This window comes from Hyaena hyaena, unplaced genomic scaffold (genome assembly GCF_003009895.1).
Source record: "Hyaena hyaena isolate Hyena2069 unplaced genomic scaffold, ASM300989v1 scaffold_685, whole genome shotgun sequence".
Taxonomy (NCBI): domain Eukaryota; kingdom Metazoa; phylum Chordata; class Mammalia; order Carnivora; family Hyaenidae; genus Hyaena; species Hyaena hyaena.
This window is the reverse complement of record NW_024081318.1, coordinates 517,184-540,262: the sequence shown is the minus strand read 5'-3', so window position 1 is coordinate 540,262 and position 23,079 is coordinate 517,184. Positions and strand designations below refer to the sequence as shown.

General features: G+C 40.4%; 1 long non-coding RNA gene across 1 annotated transcript in view; it reads right to left on the bottom strand.

Annotated features, from left to right (window-relative positions):
• Positions 1–959: 959 nt before the first annotated feature.
• LOC120220329 overlaps positions 960–23,079 on the bottom strand; it is a 36,878-nt gene continuing 14,758 nt past the window's right edge. Inside the window, exon 6 of the long non-coding RNA XR_005525540.1 lies at positions 960–1,050. This is a non-coding gene — a long non-coding RNA (uncharacterized LOC120220329). The remainder of the gene's footprint in view (positions 1,051–23,079) is intronic.

The following is a 23,079-nucleotide window of genomic DNA, read 5'->3' as shown; positions in this document are numbered from 1 at the left end:
AACACCACTTTACTTTCTATGTAGAATTTGTAAGAAACTGGGACTGGAAGTAAAATAATTGGCACCTGCTAATATATTGTGAGGGCTTGATACTTTGGCCTCCACAGACTTAAGTCATTGTTGATGGACCCTAATTTCGCTATCAAATAGCCTTGAACGAGTAATCTCTCTGGCCTATGTTTATCAGCAATTAAAGAGGCAACAAAAAAATATCTTCTTTGGAGAAGTCCTGCAGAAAATAGAAATAATCTTACACATGGTAGCCTGTTTGTCACTGTTGCTGAATATGCTTAATAAATGTCTCAGATGAGTTGGGATCTAAGAGAGACCAGATTCTATTCCCAACTCTACCAACTCCTTGGACCAACTCACTTCTCTCTAGGCATCTTCCCTCCCATCATGTGTAAATCAAGGTGATAAAACCTGTGTTCTCTGACTCTGAGTCAACCGGGATAGTTAATCCCAAGGCTGCAATGTCCTTGGTTTAGGCCCATACTTTGTGTCGCCACTAGCCGGCAGGATTGCCACATGGTTGTTTGGCCACTCCCTAGTTCCACCTCTATCTCCAGGAAGGACTTGCCTTCAGAATTCGGGACCAAAACAAACAGAATAATCCAGCCTGGCAGTAGCCAAGACTTTGGAATGGAGTCTTATCAGGCTATAAAAGGAGAAGGGAAAGCAAAAGTCTCCAGTGTTTTTGTGCAAAGAAGACACTGATTTGTTGCAAGCCCAAAGGAGCAACTAGGACTCCAAGAGTCAAGAGACATCTCTCCAGCCCATCTACTGCATGACAGATGCCCCTGTAGAGAGATACAGGTGACCCAGGACAACACCAGGGCAACCTTTGAAGAATTTGATGCTGCCTCCCTCAGAAACCACTTCTCATGCCTTATGAGATCATTGTGAAAATGTGAGATTTGGACTTGTAATGTCCAAATGTGTAGGTAACTCACTTTAATTTCTCCAATCCTGTTTTCTCCTTTGTAAAACAAGCATAAACCAGGTTTCTGAACTTGCTCTGTTTCCCAGGGCTGCAGGTAGTGCCAAATCCTAGAAAGAATATGGGCTTTGTGAATACAAAGATTTGCTTCAAATCCTGTTCTTGTCATTTATATGAATCCCAAAAAGTCTTTTAAGTTTCCACATCTATAAAATGGAGATAGAAAACCTTTTATTTCACAGTGTTTTCTGAGAATGAAATTAAATAGAGTCACGAAAATGGCACAATATAATGGCTCAATAATGTTAAATCTCATCCCTGATTATAAAAATATAAGACAGCATGGTTCCATAGTCATTAAAAACTTATACACATGCATAGAAAGGATAAAATCAAAACATGTATGTCAAATGATTAGTATTGACTTCCAATATGTACCCTTCTGTCACTTCTCAGCTTTCTAAAATGAACCATTATTACTGTTGTCACTTTTTTTTTATTGTGGTAAAATACATGTAACATAAAATCAACCATTTTTACCATTTTTAAGTATACAGTCTGTGGGATGATGTACATTCCCACTGTTGTGCACCCACCTGCCACCATCCATCTCTAGACCCCTCTTAACATTCCAAACTCAAAACCCATACCGGTTAAATCATAACCTCCACTCCCCCTTCACCTTGTCCCTAATAACTACCATTCTACTTTGTCTCTATGAATTTGACTATTCTAGACACTTCATACGAGTGGAATCATACAATATTTGTCTTTTTTTTTTGTCTGGCTAACTTCTTATTTCACCTAGCATGATGTTGTCAATGTACAACCATGCTGTAGCGTGTATCAGAATGTCCCTCCTTTTAAAGGCTGAGTACTGTCCCATTTTGGAGATACATCACATTTTGTTTATTGATTTATTCATCAATAGATATTTGGATGTTTCTACTTTCTGGCTATTGCAAATATTTGTTCAAGTCCCTGCTTTCAGTCCTTTTTATTACATACCCAGAAGTGGAATTGCTAGGTCATATGGTAATTCTACATTTAATTTTTTGAGGAACGGTGATACTGTTTTCAACAGTGGCTTCATCATTTTGCATTCTTTTTTTTCTTTTTTAATAACAACCATCCTAATGGTGGGATGTGGTATCTCATTATTGTTGTTGCATTTACCTAATGTGCTTATTTGCATTTCCCTAAAGATTCGTGAAATTGAGCACCCTTTCATGTTGTTAAGGAACTAAAAAAATTATTTTTCTATGAAACAAATGGATATATTAGAGAGTAGAATATAACAGTCATATAAATTTTCAAGTTTTTCAAGTTAAACCATGAGACTTCATAGAAATTTCCCATATTTGGTGGGCATCTTTGATCTACACTCCTGGATTTCCCAGGAGATGCCATTCATTCTCATTCCTTCAATTCTCCTCCACCATGGGGATGGGTCAAGGGACAGTTTGAAAAAAGCCTTCTTGTCCCTGAGTTCAATCGGGAGAAGAGAGAGTGTAATAAGTCAGGAAGGCCACAGCTACCTTACTAGATAGTATTTAATAAGAGAAAGTTTCCAGGGGTACTTGGGTGGCTCAGTGGGTTAAGTGACTGTTAGTTTTGGCTCAGATCATAATCTCACGGTCTGTGGGATCAAGCCCCACTTTGGGTTCTGTGCCAACAGTGTGGAGCCTGCTTGGGATTCTCTGTCTCTGTCTCCTTCTCTCTCTGTCCCTCCCCTGATTGCTCTCTCACTCTCTCTCACAATAAATAATTTTTTTTAACAAAGGGAGAACATTTCCAAAGGAAAGTCAGCCCAAAATTAAAATGAAATCAATTTAATAAATATGTAAGGCATATGGAAGGAAACTGTTCTGCATGCGAGTGATCAAGTTACTCTTCATGAAGTAGTAAGTAAAACAGACATAGCCTAATGAGTATCACTGATGGAACAGAGGACCACAGGAGAGTGTTACAGGAGGATCTAAAACTAAGGAGTGAAGGAAGCACAGAGCCAGATGCTGAAGTGATATGTCACAGAGGGAGACAGACCAGGAGCTAAAAGGAACACATAGAGCAGCAATTCCTAAACATCTGTCTGTGGACAAATGGTAGCTAGTCAGCAGTAAAAAGAGATCTCCTGAGTTTTTTATAAAGCCAAATTTACTCCATATGGGAACTACCATTAGAGATTAAATGTCCTTTCTTTCATAAAATAAAAAATAGTCTTAATGAACCAAAATAAAAGGTGCAAGCTCACATCACTTCTCAAATTTTATTGTGACTTTTTTGTTGTTGTTGTTCTGTGACATCTCAGTTCTCCCAGCACTCTAGGAATTGCCAGCAAGGATCAAGAAGTAGGGATGGGCCATGGAGAAGGGCCAGGTAGTCAAGACGAGTTAAGGCCCTCAGAAGGTTTGGTTTAGGACGACTCTCAGGAACTCCAGCCTGTTCCAGACAGGGCCCTTGTATGACCTGATATATGCAGCCTCTTTCTTCAAGCTAGAGACATGGATTTAAAGAGGCAGGAGTCTGCTAACATCTTTTGGATTTTTCTGACCCAACCTCTAGAGAAGGGTTGGCAAACTGTAAGAGGCCAAATAACAAATATTTTAGGCTTTGTGGGCCTCATGATCTCTGTCATGACTACTCAGTACTGGCATTGTAGTGCAAAAGCAGCCACAGACAATATATAAACAAATGGATGTGGCTATGTTCCACTGAAACTTTATTTACAAAAACAGGCAGAGGCCTAGATTTGGTTCACAGGACAGAGTTTGCTGAGGGGTACTCTCAAGAGCCGAGAGGAGAACCTTATAAATGCCAGATTGGACTCAGAAATAAAAATAGATCCCGGTCATTTTATAGACATGGAATTTGTGGCATACAAAAACTTGTGGTTTTGAGTGCAGCTTAAATAGATGTTTTCTGAGCATCATTATCATCATCACTGCTAGAATTTTATGACTACAGTTGACCCTTGAATAATGTAGGAGTTAGGGATGCCAACCTTCTGTGGGTTTGAAAATCCATATATAACTTTTGATCCCCCTAAAACTTAACTAGTAATAGCCTACTGTTGACTGGAAGCCTTACCTACAACATTAATGGTCAATTAACACATATTTTCTATGCTCCATATATTAATACTGTATCCTTTTCAATGAAGTAAGCTAGAGAAAAGAAAATGCCATTAGGGAAACTATAAGGAAGAGAAAATACATTTACAGTACTATATGTATATTTGTTAAAAAGATATCCATTTATAAATGGACCTGCGCAGTTCAAATCCATTTTGTTCAAGGATCAACTGTAATTGCTATACATCAAGCAATGTACTAAAAATACCATACGAATTAGTTTACTTAACTCTCGCAAGCACACTATATGTTGATATCACCAGAATTTTCACTTTATAGCTAAGAGAATTGAGGAGTTGGGAGATCCAATAACTAGCTTAGGCCCCCTCAGTTGGTGAACAGTGGGGCTGTGTTTCATAAAGCAGAACATGGACTTCTGCTTCCAGTCATGGTGAGATGAGATTTACCTTCCCACCTTACACAACTAAAAAACTGAACACAATCTATGGAACAATGGTTTTCAGACATTCAGTAATTGGCAGAGCAGGACAATGATCCCAGTGAGAAGGTAAATCAAGAGGTAAGCCCTAGGATGCCCCAACTTACTATCTGCAGAATTTCCAGGTAATAACAAAGGAAAGGGGTTGAGGACACAGAGCATAGATGGAGTTCCCAGAGGCCAAAGCAGGTAAAGGAACTGAAGAAGAGAGAGCTGCACAGAAGGAGACTCCAGAGAGATACAAAGGATTCCCCTTGTATCTTTAGCTGAGTGCTCATCAGCACATGCGTGTAAAGAAACTGCTGACCCAGGGAGAGAATGATCAAAGAGGAGTACTTCCCCGGGCTCACCAAGGGTTGGGAATATTTTATGTTCCTTCCAGCCAGAGTAAAAAGATCTTTTAATATTTGCCTCCTCAAAAGATATCACCTTAGTCGTAGGGTTGTATCAACTCTACACTAAAGGCCATTCAGGATCTGCCTAAGAAAAATTAAAAGCAAGTCAAAAGGATCAATTTGTTTCCAAGAAATTCAAAAAAGCCTAAAAAAACATTTAAAGGACTGAAAAACAAATCTGCAACCAGCAACATAAAATTCACAATGTCTTCCACCCAACAAAAAATTAACATGCATTCAAAGAAGCGGGAAAATATGACCCAAAACCTGAGGGGGGAAATGAGTCAATAAAAACAGATACAGAAATACCACAGATGATACAAATAATAAACAAGGAGGTTAAGACAGCTTCTATAAATATACTCCATATGTTCAAGATGGTGGAGGAAAGCATAAGCATGATAAGAAATTAAGGATATGCAAAAGACTTGAATGATAGAAAATAAGCAACAGCAATATCTGAGATGAAAGGTCACCCAACCAGTAAGTGGCAGACCTGAGATTTCGCCCCTGGCCATGCTCCAAGTTGTGGTATGCATTACATTACTGTAACAGTTTCATAGCAAAGAAGACTGATCACAGAAGGCAAACCAAGCACTATTTTCCTAATTAAACCAATTGGTTCACACATGCAAGTAGCATTTTAAAAATTTCCCTAAATATATTAGAACTATCTTCTGCTTACACTGCACCATGGGGATCAAGGCTCAAGTAGACACTGACCTGCATGATCTCTGACAATCAAAGTAGAGGGTACTAGGAAAGAAATAGAATAACATCCATTGCTACCCAAGTGTAAATCTAACCATACCTAGGTGAATTTGCTTAGTTTCTTTCTTGTTGAGAATACTCAACACCTTGTTTGGTTTTTGCACAAATGTGCGTATAATTAAAGTTCATTAATTGTGCTTTAGCTCAGTGACTACTCAGATGCTATAGAGATCTTCTTTGATCCATGAAAGACATAAGAGGCATTAAAGAAAGAGAAGACACTATTTTTTTAAGACTTTATCTTTAAGTAATCTCTACACCCAACACGGGGCTTGAACTTATAACAGAGAGCAAGAGCTGCATGCTCTAACAACTGAGCCAGCCAGGCACCCCAAGAAGACACTATTCTTTTTTTTTTTTTCTTTGTTCTATTTTTTTATTTTTTTATTTTTTTTTACAAATAGTTTATTGTCAAATTAGTTTCCACATAACACTCAGTGCTCATCCCCAAAGTGCCCTCCTCCATGCCCATCTCCCCCTCCCCCCCACATCCATCAGTCCTCAGTTTTTGTCAGCATTCAAGAGTCTCTCATGGTTTGCCTCTCTCCCTTTCCCCCACCATTTCCGCCCTTCTTCTCCCCCTTGTTCCTCCGTCAATTTCCTCCTAATCCTCCTATACGTGCAAACATATGATATTTGTCCTTCTCTGCCTGACTTATTTCGCTCAGCATAACACCCTCAAGGTCCATCCATGTTGCTACACATGGCCAGATTTCATTCTTTCTCATTGCCATGTAGTATTCCATGGTATAGATAAACCACATCTTCTTGATCCATTCATCTGTTGATGGACACTTAGGCTCTTTCCATGTTTTAGCTATTGTGGAGAGTGCTGCTATGAACATTGGGGTCCATGTGCTCCTATGCCTCAGCATTTCTGTATCCCTTGGGTAAATTCCTAGCAGTGCTATTGCTGGGTCATAAGGGAGTTCTATTGTTAGTTTCCTGAGGAACCTCCACACTGTTTTCCAGAGGGGCTCTACCAGTTTACATTCCCACCAACAGTGTAGGAGGGTGCCCGTTTCTCCACATCCTCGCCAGCATCTCGAGTTCTCTGATTTGCTCATTTTAGCCACTCTGACTGGCGTGAGGTGGTATCTCAGTGTGGTTTTGATTTGTATTTCCCTGATGAGGAGGGATGCTGAGCATCGTTTCATGTGTCTGTTGGCCATCTGGATGTCCTCTTTGGAGAAGTGTCTGTTCATGAAGAAGACACTATTCTTAATGGGAGAAGATCTTACATATCCCCAAAGTAAGTCAACCTATGATTCTGGCACCCACATTCCACCACAGTGGGGATGGAGTTCATCATGTGGCCTTTTAGGATACTTTTGAGACCAATATCTAACCAGTGGAAAGGAATAAAGAGTTTTCAAGTTCCTTGCCATACTTATATTCACATTCCTAACCACTCCTAAGTTTATCTATTTAGGTAAAGACTAAGTAAGACCATAGTTTCACATGTAATGCACTACATCTTAAAATTAGACACCAATCTTGAAGATCATTTAGTCCTCTCCTGCCATGTCACAGGTGAAGACACCAAGGCCACAAACATAGATAATGGCAGAACTAGAACTAAAACCTCTACTTCTCAGAGAACTAGAGGACATGGAGGAAGAACTAGCTGTATCTTTCAGAGCTGCTGGTTATGGGGTCAGAGCCTTAACCTTTCTAAATGGGACTAATACTTTCTGCGGATTACATGAAATAATGTATGTATGTTGCTTTAAGTTTACATTTATTTCAGTGGATGCCACACAGAAAAAGCTCACTAAATAAACTTAATTTCCCCCCCACCTCAAGAGCCCTGTTGGAATCTATGCAAAATTAGAAAAGTCAAGCATCCTAAAAGCCTAATAAACATGGATATTTTCAAAGTCTAGGCAACATAATTGTGATGAAGTCTCAGAAAGGTATAACCAGAATACAGTTGATGGTGGGGAAAAAAATCTGTGGCCTAATGAATTCTATTTTAATCTTCCTAAAGAAAGATGACAGTATAAGGGGATCTGCATGGGAACTAAAAAAGGGTCATGAAAGAACATAAGTTGGCCATGTTGCCTCCAATTTTGTCCAAAAGAGGCAATGCCATGATATTGGCTGTTACTTTCATCCAGGGAATGCTTTCTTTTCTGATTCTGTGCTTTCTAAACACCTGAGAGTAATAAATGTTAGGACAATATCCCTACCTTCTCAATCTCAGGTTCTCCCCCCCTCCCCCCTCCTCTCTCCTCTCCTTTGACTTCCTCTCCCCTCCTCTCCCTTTATCTTTCTGCCTCACTCTCCTCAGACCCACTCTATTCAGGACCATGTGGTATGCAGATGTAAAGCCAATGCATTCACTTGGCTACCATAGAAGAAACCAGCCTTAGAATGAATAGACATTGTAGTAGGCAGAGATAAGGCACATGAGCATGCACATATACATACACACAACAAACAAGCAACTAAAACCAGAACTTGATAAAATGGCTGAGTATCTAAGTCAGAAGAACTCCCCATCACATTCTGCTTTGGATTTCCAAACATAGTAACCATTAAAGCTCTCCCCACCACCACCACCATTCATGTCACGTATTTTGAAATGCGATTCCTGTTACTTACAACAGAATGCAACCTAATGAGTCAGCAGTGGATTATCATGAGGACATTCCCACATAAGAGACAATGTACCAATCAGCCAGCATACATATTTGGTCCAACTGAAAGAAGGCTTTCAAACAAAACTAACAATTAGCATTAAATTTTATGTTGAGGTCCTATATGATTTATTTATCATGATTCATTTACTTACTGTGTGGGATGTGTCTTCTAGCCTCTCTAAGTGGATCACTGCTACCAATACCAACAACTTCACATTTCTGAACCTACACATCTAAAGGACAGACCGTAAAATGTGGCCACCATGCTCCAGTGTCGCACTTGTGTGACCTAGCCTAAGTATCTGCTCTGTTCATCTCATCTCTCTCCTTAACAGCATCAAGTTCACAAAACTCCCATTACAGTGCTCTTTCTACCATGCCTCAGTCTCATTAGGTGGTTAATTACATCATGAGCTTGAAAGTAATAAAACAGCATTTCTTACTTTTTGTTAATTCAGATAGGCCTTCCCTCCAATTAGTGCAAATTATTGAGGTTTTATTATATACATACATATGTGTTTGTGTTTGCAAAGTTTCATTGATGAATAATGACTATGCAGCCACCCACGGACCAGATGGAAATGATTGGAGATCATTAAATACAACATTGTTAGGTCATTTCCAGCATGTAATCAGCAACAATGGCTGTGGTTAGACTTGTTACATAAACAGATGGAGGAGAGGATGACTCACTGAGTACAGAATTATTGAGGCCTTAGGTATCCCCAACAGAGCTTACAAGAAAGAAGCTTGAGGACTGCTAAGCATGGCTTGGGCGGTGCCTAGGCTTAAGGAATGGTGACAAGAGCTGGGTCTGCTTGTTGCATGTTGACCATAGCTTGAAGTTATGAAGAGACTCTCCTTCCTCTTCTCTTGCTTCCTTTCCTTATGTTCTTTCTTTCTTTCCTTCTATTGCTTGCTCTTTCTTCCTTCCTTCCTTCCTTCCTTCCTTCCTTCCTTCCTTCCTTCCTTCCTTCCTTCCTTCCTCTCTTTCATATTTATTTTGAGAGAGAAAGAAAGAGACAGTGTGAGTGGGAGAGGGGTAGAGAGAAAGGGAGACAGAGAGAATCCCAAGTGGGCTCCACACTGTCAGTGCAGGGCCCAATGTGGGGCTCAATCTCATGAATGGTGAAATCATGACCTGAGCCGAGATCAAGAGACAAATGCTTAACCGACTGAGGCACCCAGGTGCCCCTATGTTCTTTTGTCTTAAAAACACTTATTGAATGTGCCACTCACTGGGCTGGTTATTTAAAATGGTAGTGCCAGGATGCCTGGCTGACCCAATCAATACCGGATGTGGCTCTTAATCTCAAGGTTGTGAGTTCAAGCCCTCATATAGGGCATGGAACCTCCTTAAAAAAATTAAATTAAAAAGACAGTCCTAATTTCTGCCACTACTATTTCCTGATTCTGTGGCCTTACTCAAGTAATTAACTTCTAGAAACTCAATTTCCGCATTTTTTTTTTAATTTTTTTTTTCTAATGTTTTATTTATTTCTAGGAGAGAGAGAGAGAGACAGCGCGAGCAGGGGAGGGTCAGAGAGAGAGGGAGTCACAGATTGAAACAGGCTCCAGGCTCTGAGCCGGCAGTCAGCACAGAGCCCGACGCGGGGCTCGAACCCACGAACCGCGAGATCATGACCTAAGTGAAAGTCGGACGCTTAACCGACTAAGCCACCCAGGCGCCCCTCAATTTCCGCATTTAAAACTGAAGATAAAGTTGCCCTCCATGCCTCTACTCCAGAATTGCTTTGAAGATAACAATAAAATCAATGAGATAAAAGGAAGGAAAGCCTTTGGAAACTGCTGTTGTTATTTCGTGTCCAGCACTACTGTAGCCCTCTAGTATGTAAGGTCATCCTCGTGCATTGCTTCTAAGCACATTTTCATTAACAGTTATGTAGTATTTTATGTATGATATTTGTTATCAAAACAATCAGGTTTAGGTCCCAGCTCTACCATTTAATAGCTGTGCAGCATTGGGCAAATCTCTTAACGTCTCAGGGTTTCAAGAGATTATTGAGAGGAACTAAGTTAGGTTAGGAAGGAAGGGGGGAAGGAAGGAGGGAAGGAAAGTAGGTAGGTAGGTTGCAAGGACCATCTTTTAAAAAGGGAGAACATTTGGGGTACCTGGGTGGCTCAGTCGGTTAAACGACCGACTTCAGCTCGGGTCATGATCTCACAGTTCGTGGGTTTGAGCCCTGCATCGGGGTGCTGACAGCTAGCTCAGAGCCTGGAGCCTGTTTCAGATTCTGTATCTCCCTCTCTCTCTCTGACCCTCCCCTGCTCACACTGTCTCTCTCTCTCTCTCTCTCTCAGAAATAAATAAAACATTTTTAAAAATTTGAAAAGGGAGAATATTTATTTTCAGGATTTATATTGTCTGGAGTAGGAACAAGAAGGTGACAGGACTTAAGCCTCCTCTGAGGACTGGACAATTCTTTCAAATTCTTTCTCACTGCATCTATTTCTCTCCACCTATCTGGTTAGTACCCACAATATTATCTAGACATAATCCTGAAGCAAACCAATCTGGATAAGTTAGCAAATCATTATGGGTTCCATGAAACAGAGCCCCTCCCCACCCGATTATCTCTAAACAAGCCCACGCTGGCCCAGTCCATGGCCACTTTTGCTCAAAGAACAGTCAAGCACTACTCTTCTGATTAAGGGGCTGCAGATGGGCCAAGGGATACTGTACATGGCAGGAAACAGCACTGACTATTCCAAAATAAGTCAGGAACATAAGACTATACTGTGTTGAGAAAGAAGCAGTAAATAGGAATTGCCCCCTGAGCACTCTGAGGGTATATTTAATGGTGTCCCACAGAAGGTACCATGGCCTAGGGAAAAATAGGTTAGATTCCAGTCAGAAAATAATTTTTCTCACTAAAAGCTTCTCTTCATTGCAGCAAATAGAGAAAAAAAGAAAGTTAACATGTATGTGGGGGGATATATAAACTCAATACCCAGAGTGTAGAGATGAAATGAGGGGAACAGAGATGAAACACCTCTCAACCATTCCCACAGCACAAAGGCAGGCAGCCAGCATTTTGCAGCAGGTTTGGGGGGATCTAATTTCCTCAGCAACACTGAAGAAAAATTTGATACTCAGTGTGAATCCTGAGTAATACCATAAGTAATTCCTACTAAGTGCCCTAACAAAAATGCACAGAGTAACTTGGGAACAAAGAATGTGGGACACCAGAGGAAAATCAGAGGAAGCTGGAAGAAGATAAAACTAAACTATCAAAATCAAAGCTAACCTCCTCAACAATACCCATCTGCCATGAACTGAATTGTGCTTCCCCACAAAAAGATATGTTGGTACTAACTCCCAGTCCCTCAGTACCTTAGAATGTGACCTTATTTAAAAATAAGGTCTGGGGTGCCTAGTGGCTCAGTCGCTTAAGTGTCCAACTCTGAATTTCGGCTCAGGTCATGATCTCATAATTCGAGAGTTCCAGCCCCACACTGGGCTCTGCACTGACAGTGTGAAGCCTGCTTGAGATGTTCCCTCTCCCTCTCTCTCTGCCTTTCCCCTGCTTGGTCGCTCACTCGCTCGCTCGCTCTCTCTCTCTATCGCTTGCTCGCTCAAAAGAAACTTTAAAAAATAATAAGGTCTTCACAGAAGTAACCAAGGTAACATAAGGTCATTAGGGTGTGCTTATATGATCAATACAACAGGTATTCTTATAAAAGAGGAAATTTGGACACTGAGACAGGCACACATAGAAGGAAGATGATACGAAAACACAGAGGGAGTGCCATCTACCAGTCAAAAATGGCCAGCAGACTACCAAAATCTAGAGAGACTTGGAACAGATTCTCCCTTAAATTCCTCAGAAGGAACAAACCCTTCCAACTTCTTGATTTCGGACTTCTCCCCTCAATTTCTGTTGCTTAAGTCACCTAGTTTATGGTACTTTTTATGGCATCCCAAGCACAGCAATATACTATCTGAGGATATTTATCAGTTCCTCAGGGAGGAGAATAGAAAGTGACAGTCAGAATTTCATTGATAAGTATACATTTTCATTGCTTATAAAGTATCTTATCATATTCCTTTTGTATAATGTATAGGTTTTCAGGCTCCAGTATAAATTCAGTCCTGGGTTGGAAGCTCTCTAGCATCTATTCTAAATATCTGAACTTAGTGTCTTCTTTCTGAGTTTTATAGTCTCAATTCCAGTAGCTGTATTAGTCAAAGCCAGAATCCCCCTTTAACCAGACTGACTCTTTAATGTGGATTTTATTTTTTTCCTGTCCAAGTGAGCTATATGATACAGAAGCACTTTACAAACTGTGAAATACTAGGAAATAACAAGAATACACATCCCACTGATAAAAAAAATTCTATTTTATGTTTCTTCCCTATCTACAAAGATAGCTGCGTAAAAATCCTAAAAAACTCCAGGCATCTAGTACCATGGCAAAAGTTCTATTGCACCAGAATTGCCCTAACAGTAATGTACAAAATCCCTTCTGGGAATTTATTTCTCTTTTCCCCTCACCACCCTTCATACAACTGTATCATCATCTAGATGAGTCAGAGGAAGTTTCTCTGTAGCAAAGCCTGGTAAGTGCTCCTCAGTATATCTATTCTTTTATTAGTTAGCCTGTAAATTTTATCTGGAGGTATAACCTCCCAAAGTGAAGACAGACTTTCAAGATTCCACATATATGCTCCTGTGTGATTAAGTTCTGACCAGTGGCAGGCAAGTAGAAGTGTTGAATGTGGTTTCTATAAAAAGGGAAGACCTTATATGAACAGTATCCTTCTGTCTTCCTGGTTGGAACACAGACACAATAGCTGGTTCTTATAACACGATCCCAAAGTCATTTGTTGTGGATGGCATAACAATATGACAGAGCGAGGCCAGGCCTTTGCCACTGTGGAGTGTAGGCCAACCCTGGACTGCTAACACCAGTATGTTTTTATCAAGAGAGAATGACAATTCTATATTGTTTAAGTCATTATTCTGGGATTTTTGTAACATGCAGTCAAGATTCATCCTAAATGATTCAGTGCCTTGGAATACAAAGAACAGAAAACTTATGTCTCAATGGTCCAAAGAATATCGAAGCTTATCTCACATAAGGAGAAATCCAGAAGTCAGACAGCCCCAAGACCAGTTAATTTAGCAATTTAGGAAGTTCAAAGTACCCAGATTTGGGCATCTTTCTGGTATATTTCCCACTGCTTCCCCCAAAACACCCTATACTTCAGGCCTGATGAAGTACTGCGGGTTCTCTAAATACGCCATGCTCTTTTAAGTTTCCTTTCACTTAAATACACTGTGGCTTCTCCTTGGAATACTATTCCTTCCCTTTTTACCTGGTGTCTTAATCAGCTCAGGCTGCCATGACAAAATTGCACAGACTGAGTAACTTAACACAAATTTATTTTCTCACAGTTTCTAGAAGCCCAAGATCAAAGTTCTGGCCAATTCAGTTTCTGATGAGGACTCTCTTCCTGGCTTGCAGAAGGCCACTTTTCCTTATGTCCTCACATGGTCTTTCCTTAGGGGAAAAGGGAGCTAGTTCTCTGGTGTCTCTCCTTATAGGGACACTAATCCTTTTAGATCAGGACTCTACTTTTATGATGTTATCTAATCTCAAGTATTTTGGTAGAAGGCCTTACCTCTAAATATAGCCATGTTAGGAGTTAGGGTTTCAATATGTGGATTTGGGGAGGACACACACACATTCGGTTTGTAACACCTGGAAAGCTACTCTTAATTCTCTAATATATAACAAAACTTCATCTCCTTCTGGTAAGCCTTCCCAGACTTCTAAGTTAGAATTAGATGTTTCTCCTTCAGTTTCCACATTAGTTCCTATCATGCAGTGCTGATCCCATTGAACAATAATTAAATACATGTTTGTCCCCTTCTTGCCAGTCCACAAGAGTCTTAAAAACAAGGATAGTAGTTTGTTTGTTGTTTTATATACCTATCACCTAGGACAGCGCCTGGCACAAAGTTGGTGTTTAACAATGGTCTAAGGAAGAGGAAAAGAAAGGAACATCACATCTTTAGAAGAAGATGTAATCTGTATTCCAAATGAATTACACTTGAATTACAATTGAATTACAAATTACAAATGAATGCCAGAATATCCATCATCCACTGGATTTGTCTTAATGATACATAACTTCAATTTCCAGATTACTAAACTTGGTATAGTGGGTGTCTGAATTAAAATGCTATCTTCCAACTCAGTGGCTATATGACTTGATTAATTACTTCCTTTGGTAAATTTTAAATGATGCTAAATTCCTTGATGTCCCTCCTATTCCTTTCTCCTTGAATCTTGGCTGGTCTTAATGACTTGCCTGTGCTAAAGTTATCTTCTAGGGGATCTGAGGCTATTATCATAAGAAGACTTGCAGCTTCAGTTCAGCCTCTGAAAATCCTTGCTCTTCATGTCCTGGGGCACCATGCAAGCAGCTCACCTACCCTGAGTCCACCATGCTATGAGGAAACTCAAGTTGGCCGTGTGGAGAGACCATGCAGAGAAAGAAAAGCCTGAGTAGCACCCAGACACTCAAGTCATCCCCACTGTAACAAAGCTGACTCTACTATGCTATGTCCAAATTCATGACCTAAAGAAGCATGAGGTAATAGTAATAAATTGTTGTTCTAGGCCACTAAGTGTTGGAGTAGTTTGTTAAGAGGTAATAGATGATGAAACACTCTGCTGGGCCTCAGCGTTCGTGGCTGAAACTGAAGATAAGAACAGTTTCTACCTCTTGGCATTACTATAAAAGTTAAACAGGTTAGAATTTATAAAGCACTTGAAACAATACCCAGCCCAAAGTAAGTGCTTAAAAATACTAGATATTTCTATTTTATTTCTTTATGTTTGGTTTCCATAGATCAAAACCATTTCATTTTGGTGAAATTAATGTTGGCTTAACTTAGGCAGTGGAACTTGATTCATGTCCTGTTACAGGTAAGGCGATCTCTTGCTGAGAATCTTATAGGTGGAGAGGGTGGAAGGAACAAGCCCCCACCTCAACTACCAGCGAATCATCTCCCCAAGACATCAGGCTATGGCCTGGGCAGAGAAGAGAAGCTTCCTAGTAAGGTTCCAAACTTTCTGTTTACACAGTTGGCATTTTTTTCTTTTCCTCCTCCCTCTTGGGATAATTTGACACTAATGGGTAAAACTATTGGGAGTGGAAATTGGTCTTTTCTCCCCATGTGCCTGGAATCCAGCTTCAGAGGAGGAGAAATACAAACATGACACTAATGGACTTCCCTTGTTCTCAGTTCTTCACAGGCTCCTCACTTCAGATCCATTAGCACCAGGCAAATGAGCTGTGTGGTTTCTCTCATCTCCTGCCCATAAACCACTACACGTACCTCTCTCCTGACCCCTCCCTCTAGTTAACATTGTTTAACAGACTCAAGGACACAGTTGTGGTTCTTTTATTCCTAGAAGAGCAAAATGTGCTAATGTACCCAGTGCTGGCCATCTGGGTTGGTGGGCTGTTAGATGCTCTCTCTTTCGAGATATTATTGATAGTCTGTTACTAAGCACTAGAGTGATGGGAAGGGTCCCTAGGAGCCCACTGACACCTCTGTGTTCCTCCACTGACACCCCATGGCACAACCCAGTCATTTACTATCCTCGGACTTCCCAACCTGGTCCTGGTTTTACTGACTCTGGGCAGCATCAAGATCCTGAGCTGCTGGGGTTGGAAGGCTGGGGAGCAGAAGAGGGACCCAGGACTTCAACTTAAACAACAAGTACCCTAATCCAGCTAACTTATGAGCAAAGGGGAAGCATTTATGGGTTAGGCTGGATATTTAAGCAACATCCAAAGTATGGGAAAATGTATCAGTTTTAAAACTGCAGATGTGGATCTCAGGCCATCTTGGCCTTAAGCTGTCTGATGTTGGGTAAGCTATCTAGATCTCAGCGTGCTTAATTCTTTAAAGGGAAATAAACTATTTAGCTTAGAGGGCAACTTTGACAGTTGGATGAGATGAGGTTTTATCTTTATGCTATGCAGCATCTGGGAAGGAATGCAGATATTGACCATTACCAGAAAGAGTCTGGTTTTCTTGCAGCTGGATTGCAAACACACTTGGAATTCAGAGGATGCTGCAAACGGTTTTTGCTACTCTTCCTAACAGGTTGTCTTTCAGTCCACAAAGAATTTGCGATCTCTATTTTGTCTTTACTTCCTTTTTCCTTTCTAGCCTCTGTCTTGGGTCCCAGCCATAGGTTTGGTCTGTCCCTTGCGGCTGAGCATGAGACAAGCCGTATTCCAGGAACCTTCTAAGTGGCGCTCCTAAAATGAAACAAGAATCTCTTGCTGATCTTGACTGTCTCCTCAGCATAGCTTGATGTGTAATAACACTGAAAGTTGTGTCCATACCATGGTGAGAATGTGACCAGTTTAAAGGAACAGAGAAGTGCACCCTGACCAAGATGGAAAGCACCTAACACATAGTAGGCATTTAATAATGACCCTGCTTCCTCTAATGAAATCTTTATCCTAACTCTTCAGCCTACCAAATGAATGACCGAGGGTAAGTTGCTTACCCTCTTACACCTCAGTTTTCTCATCTGTAAAATAGGGATAATAATAAAAGCTAGGTCATGCATGAGGTTGTTACAGAAATTTGATGAGCTATACATATAAAACATAGAATGATGCACAGCAAATAATAAAAAACATATAAGTGTTTGTTGGTATTACTGTCATTATCTGCTATTTTGATTGCATTTTTTAAAATGGGGTGTCAGGACACCTGGCTGGCTCAGTCAGTGGAGCAGGTGACTATTGATCTCAAGGTTATAAGCTTGAGCTTGGATGTAGAGATTACTTAAAAATAATATATTTAAAAAATGAAATTGGCTTCCATCTAGGTTAACACAGTTTAAAATTGAAGGTTCAAACAATTTAGTCTCTCTCTTCCCTCTCCTTATTTATAGATTTTAAAAAGTTGTTTCATTTGTTCAAAATCCCATTTGTTATGGTGCAGGGTGACAGACTGGGAGCATACAGGTCTGAGGTCTTCAGGCTCAGCCACTGTGTGACCTGGGGCAAGGCACCTTGCCACCTGCTCCTCCCTTTTCTCCTCGATGCCTCACTCTTAGCAGGTGATCTGTGGTATCAATTCATCTTCAGGCCCAGAGAATGGCAGGGCCCCTTTGATACCGAATCCCCATATTTCTCCTTCACCCTTGATTCCAGGCAAGACTGAATACAGTCTGTTTTCAAACTGTTCAACTCTCAAGAGAGGAGGAAAGCCTGCCTTCAAACATAGCTCACTGCCTTTCCCTAAGACAAGCACCACCCCCAACCAAGACTTCCTGATTATCAAACATGTCAGCAGTATTCTAAGAATCCTATATAAAATAAGCAAACCAGTCCTCCGGGAAGACCTGAGGGATTGCTTTGAACAAAGTGAATAAGCCTTAATGCATAAATGGATACATCCTCATTAAGCTGCAGACGCCCGGAATCACCAGGATGGTGACCCTCACACAGGAGGCGCTGCCCCTCTGTGGGTGGGGGTCATTAGGGAGCATAATTGTCTACTCTCTGTGGAATACTTGCCTCCAACATCTTTATATTCTCATCGTGATACCTGTAGAATCACAATTTTTTCTTTCTTTCTTTCCTTTAATCTCTCTTTCCAAAGTAGTCTCAAGCCGCTGCTATGCACCAGATTCTGTGCTCACTGACAGTTACATAAGGAAGATTAAGACATGCTTCTCGCTTTCAAAAAAATTCACACATCAGCAGGAAAAACTAAAATGTAAAGAATTCTATAATACAATGCCAGGCTAAATCTGGTTTCCCTGTTAACACTCTAATAGCACTTAGTACTCCCTTCCTATAACTTGTCATACGTTAGAAAATGTATTTGTCTTTTCCAGTAATTAATTCTGCTCTCCCTCTCCCTCCTACACAGTATAGGCTGCGATGCTTTGAGCTAATATTTACTTAGTACAGATTATATCGCAGACACTGGTTTAAGTGTCTTACATATATCAACTCTTAATCTTCACAACCACTTTAAGATGAATGTCTTAATATTATTCTCATTTTACAAATGAGGAAACTCAGACATGGAGAAATTAAGTAACATGCCAGAGGTCACACAGCTGGTAAGAGTCAGAGGCAGGTCTTAAACCTAAGCAGTGTGGCTTCAGACTCCTGCTCTTAGTGCTATGTTAAAAGGAAGACATCAAAGCTTTCTTAAAGGTGAGAGATAAGTACATGATACCATCTAGAAAGATCTCCTTGTAATGTTATTGTGTTTTGGTAGCGCGGGTAAACTTTCATTTGTCTGGAAAATATATTCATGTGGAATCCGCAGTGTCAAACTCAAGTAAGTGAGTTATTGCAGTGTGTACAAAAGATGAAGAAGGGGGAAATGGCAACATTTAGATCAGATTCAGGAAAAGAACATTTACTGAGGGGCATCTGGATGGTACAGTTAGGGAAACGTCAGACTCTTGTTTGCGACTCAAGTCATGATCTCATGTTCATGAATTTGAGCCTTGCATCAGGCTCTGCGCTGACAGTGCACAGCCTGCTTGGGACTCTCTGTCTCCCTCTCTCTATGCTGCTCCTCTGCTCGCTCGCTCGCGCTCTCTCTCTCCCTCTCTCTCTCTCCAAACAAAAACAAAAACATTAAAAAAAAGAACATTTACTGTAAAGCAAGTCTATGTGTAGAACTAAACAATGCAACTATCCTAAGAGCACAGGGCTGTACATGATCAGATTTCTGACTTGATCTAAATTTATAATTATGAAAACCAAATAATTGGTCAACAATTCCCTAAAGAAGACCCACCCTGAATGCTATAAGAATTCAATTCATTAGACTGTGGGCAGCAGGTACTTCTCTGGTATACCCTTACCATCTCATCAGTGAAATAGCAAAATGCCTATCAAAAATAAAAGACTCCTTTATCTGACTATGTAATCTAAAGACTTACTAAATTCAAAGCTGTTTAACTATTCTGTGTCTTATGAAAGTATCACACAGAGACTTTTTATCTTGATGTGTTAAATTCTTGTTTAATTCTTGGTAATTTAAAGCACGAGGCCGCTCCAATTAGGTTTTGACCCTCGATCTCTTACTGATTGTCTACATAGATTTGGACACTTTGTATAGCCTCTATTGGTCTCAATTTACTTAACTTCAAAATTAGAAGACTGAACTGGATAGTTTTTAAGACCATTTTGCTCTGCTCTAACATTCTGAAATTTGATGATGTATTAAGCCTTTTTATATCTCTGTATAATGTTTTATTTTCATTCAGTTATGTTAAAAAATATTCATGCTTGACTCCAATTCAAATTCTTTCCATGAGTATTTACTATAATAACAACCACTGAGCTCACTTAGAAAATAAATTGGGTTGGTAGAGCACCTGGGTAGTTTGGTTTAGTGTCTGACTCTTGATTTTGGCTCAGGTCATGATCTCACAGTTTGTGAGATTGAGCCCCTAAGATTGAGCCACTGACAGCACAGAGCGTGCCTGGGATTCTCTCTCCCTCTCTCTCTGCCCCCCCCTTGCCCCCCAATAAACAAACAAAAAACTTCAAAAAAATAAAAGAAACTTGGAATTAGGATTTGTGTTCAACAAAGTCATGTGGTTCTCAGAGCATCAATAAATAGACAGGATGAGGACATCTGATGTAGAGATTGCTGGTGCTTACAAATGCCAGGGCTCTGCTTTTCTTCTGGGCACATAGCTGGACCACATCCTGCAGTTAGCTGAGGCCATGTGTCTGAATGTCTACAATGGGATGTGAACCTGCGTGGCATAAGACACTTCCAGGCTGAAATATAAAAAACTCCTTCATGTATTCCATCCACTACTAAATAGAAAGAATCTGGAAGGTAGTGAAGGAACACAGAACTGAGACTAAAAGAAGTTTGTTCCTGAATGACGACATAGAGCAGAATGCTATTGGATTGTCACATGAAAGGGAAAAGAAAATATCTATTGTATTAAACTACTGAATTCTGGGCAACAGCCTATCCTGACCAATACATCATCCTTTTATATTTTTATCCCAGTGAAATTACATTATAGCAAACATCTGGTTCAACCCTGAAGGAAGGCATTCTCACAAAATGGTAAGTCTGAGGACTTAGGCTGTGACACCCCAACACCTTATCCTGCCATTTTACACAGGGTCGCCCTAGTTTGCCAGTGGTCCATGGCACTTTCCACACCTCACCTGCTGCTCCCTATCCAGCCCTTCCACAGCTTCCTAATGCCCCATTATCCAAACCTCCTTTCTCATAAGTGTGGCTGAGCTGTTCTTCATTTGTGTTTGCGTCTGGTATTTTCTATGACATTACTTGCAAAACATGTTGAGTTTTCTAATCTGTCACATTATTGACGAATGTTTCATCGCAGTTAAGACTGAAAGCTGTTTAAGAAAGCTGTCTGTAGATTGATCTATTTCTCCTTGCACGTCTATCAGTTTTTGCCACATGTATTTTGAAGCTCTGTCATTAGGTGCACATGTGTTTAAGATTGTTATGTACTCCTGTTGCAATGAACCTTTTATCTTAATGAAGTGACATTGATTATTCATGGTAATATTCTTTGCTCTGAAACTTACTTTGCCTCCCTGTTCCACTGCCTGGAAACTCTTTAAAGGCAGGAAGCTAGGACAATTACAGGGCTCGCCTCATGTGTTTCCCATCTCAAGAATTACTGCCTTTTGTTGCCTGTTGTCCAGTGTTTTAAAAGCTCTTGGGTCACATATTTTAGTCAGTTTTGGTTTGTTTCAGCCAGGAGGGTAAATCTGGTCCCTGTTATCTCAATCTTACTCTGAAAGGAAAGTCATAAATGCTTTTATACATCATTTCATTTGATCCTCAGAGGAATGCTCACAAGGTGATTCTTATTATCCTTTTTTTAATCAAAATACTGAGTCTCAGAGAGGCTACATAATTGGCCTAAAGTTACATAGTTAGTAAAACCAACTGAAACACATGGAATAGTTCAAGATTTACGTGATAGGTGTATCAGTTTTCTGAAACTAAAATTAGGCACATGCCATGAGATTATTTACATAATAAAAGTTAAAAAATCAAAATGGTGGCACTTGGGTGGCTCAGTCGGCTAAACTTCTGACTCTTTATTTTGGCTCAGGTAATGATCTCAGCATTCATGAGACTGGCCTCGGAGCTGACAGCACAAAGTCTGCTTGAGAATCTCTCTTTCTCCCTCCCTCTTTCTCTGCCCTTCCCCCACTCACATGCACTCTCTCTCTCTCTCAGTCTCTCTCTCCCTTAAATAAATAAACTTATAAAAATCAAAATGCCTGTAGGTACAAATGTAGTAATTTGCCTTACCTGGCAATAGTTGTAGTACATGAAATGAGGTCTGTCTCAGAAAATCTGGGCAACGAGTTCAAAATATTTGATGGGAGGGGCGCCTGGGTGGCTTAGTCGGTTAAGCGTCCGACTTTCGCTTAGGTCATGATCTCGCGGTTTGTGGGTTCGAGCCCCGTGTCGGGCTCTGTGCTGACTGCCGGCTCAGAGCCTGGAGCCTGTTTCAGTCTGTGACTCCCTCTCTCTCTGACCCTCCCCTTCTCACGCTGTCTCTCTCTCTCCTAGAAATAAAAAATAAAACATTAAAAAAAAAAACAAAATATTTGATGGGAGGGATTATGAGATATTATAGCCAGTGAGACTGGACAAAGGATCAAAGTTAGTAATACTTACTTCAGGCAGGTATTGGTCCTGCCATATTTTTAAAATATCCTCTGAGCCATCAATCCTGAAGGAAATGTCTTTAGTATTCATGAAAGAACTTAAAAGAAACAAATAACTGACGTGTGTTTTTAATCCCGTATTTTCTTTTGCCCATTGGAATGAAGCAGAAGTAAATCATCTGGAATGACTTGGGAGGGGTCATCCAAAATAGATGATTCAGTTTATGCCAAAAACACAGTACTAAGGTACAAATGCTTCAGTTTAGCAATGTTCTCCGGTGGGCTGGTGGGGACAATGGGAAATCCTAGTTCAAAGATTCCTTCTTCTTTTAAAGTACCTATCATGGTGTCTGACACATCAGATTCCCTTCAGCAAATGTGCATCCCCTTCTTTTCTCTCCAACCAGAATAGATCAGACCAAATACTATCTCTGTCACAAAGAAAGCAGCAACTCAAGGACACACAGGCAAGGCTGGATGAGAAGGCTTAATTTGTTTTTATCTTGGAGATCCTTCCATTGACACTAATTAATCTCTCCCTACAACTTGGAAGGTTAGGAAACCTCTTTTAAAATAGCAGCAATATAATGCTGCCTAAATGGGATTTTAACTAATGTATAATAATTACTCTTATCATAACAGCATCTCTTTAGCACATTCAGAAGAGAATCTCGCCTGTCTGCCCTAAGTGGTGTTATTAGAGGGAGGAGAGTGTTTTTCCTGTCCATTCATGCTCCAGCTGCCATTTAGCTGCATTCTGTGGGGACAATGATCCTGGCCTTTCATGGAGTGCAGATGGAAATGCAGAAGTGCGGCATTCAGAGAGATTTTGCTGTCTGCCACACAATTCTAGTTAGGCCTGCCTCTTTGGAAAGGCTTTATATTTCTGAGCTGTTATGAAAACTTCCTTTAAAAAGAAGACTGCTTTCTGAGTCAACTGTTGCCCAGAAATAGAGGTTAGATGTGGGAAACTGCCACAGCAGACCTGGCCTTTACATGAAGTGTTTTTTTCATCTGTTGAAATGCAAAGAGAAG